Source organism: Geospiza fortis, unplaced genomic scaffold (assembly GCF_000277835.1).
Source record: "Geospiza fortis unplaced genomic scaffold, GeoFor_1.0 scaffold569, whole genome shotgun sequence".
NCBI classification, from domain to species: domain Eukaryota; kingdom Metazoa; phylum Chordata; class Aves; order Passeriformes; family Thraupidae; genus Geospiza; species Geospiza fortis.
Window position 1 is genome coordinate 239654 of NW_005054621.1, and position 1336 is coordinate 240989.

Sequence of the window (1336 nt, forward strand, 5' to 3'; positions counted from 1 at the left end):
CCTGGCCAAATTTGCTCTGTGGCAGCGACGTCCCAGGGACCCCCGAGCCTCCGTTCTCCAGTCCGTGTTTGTGCCCCTTTCTGCAACTTAACACATCGCTAATTAACAACACCTTCCATATAATAAATGTAACAAAGATAATAAATGTAATATTATTATTATTGATATTAATAATAATAATGTATTTAGTTTGCATCTTTCTCCTGATAGGCAGCTCCAATCTCTGCTCAGGGAGCAGGGACAGGAGCCAGGGAACGGCTGGGGGGGGGCCCGGGGGTTGGGCTGTGCCAGGGATTTGGGATGGAGCTTAGGGAAAGGTTCAGGGCATTTGGGATGGAGATCAGGAAAGGTTCTGCCTCTGAGAGTGCTGGGCACTGCCCAGGCTCCCCAGGGAATGGGCTCATTCCCAACCCTGCCAGAGCTCCAGGAGCCTTTGGGACACGCTCTGGGACAGGGTGGGGTTGTTGGGGTGTCTGTGCAGGGCCAGGAGTTGGACTTGGATGATTTCAGGGTAACTCCAGTGTTTGGGGTGAAATGCTGCACTGGGTGATGTTTTCCAGCACTTTCCGTGCCATCGACCCCGCGTACTAATTAAAGAAAAAAGCAATTAACAGTTTCTCAGGAAGAGCAGGATGCAAATCAGGTTTCCCAGTTTTCCCTTCTAGGCTGGCAAAAGCCAGGGTCGGTGCTAAAAACCCACCCGATTGCTATGGAAACCCCAAAGGCCGATAATTCATCCTGTCACGGTGGCAGAGCTGCGCCCAAAGCCATCCTGGGTGTCCCTCCATGGCTGTCCTGCCTGTCCCTGCCTCACACGGGCAGCCTGGGAACGCGCTGGGGATTTGGGAGCTGCCAGAGACAGAACTGGGATGGTGCAGCCTGGAGAGGAGCAGCTTTGGGGTGAGCTCAGTGTGGCCTCCAGGAGCTGAAAGGACCCAACAAGAAACACGGCGTGAGACAAGGGACAGAGGAACAGGACACAGGGAACGGCTCCCACTGCCAGAGGGCAGGGCTGGATGGGATTTTGGGATGGAATTCCTGGCTGGGAGGGTGGGATGGGATTCCCAGAGCAGCTGTGGCCACCCCTGGATCCCTGGCAGTGCCCAAGGCCAGGCTGGAGCAGCGTGGGACGCTGGAACATCCCTGCCATGGCACTGAACGTTCCTCCGTGTCCCTTCTGAGCCAAACCATCCACTCCATGATTCCTGCCAGCTCTAAGGCGGATGAGGGCGCACAGGGATGGTTTGGAGCCCGAGCCCTGAGCTCCGTTCCAGCCCCGTGACCCCGGGCCCGGCGGGGGCTCCGGCCGGTGCTGCCCCCGCGCTCCTCCCCGCCC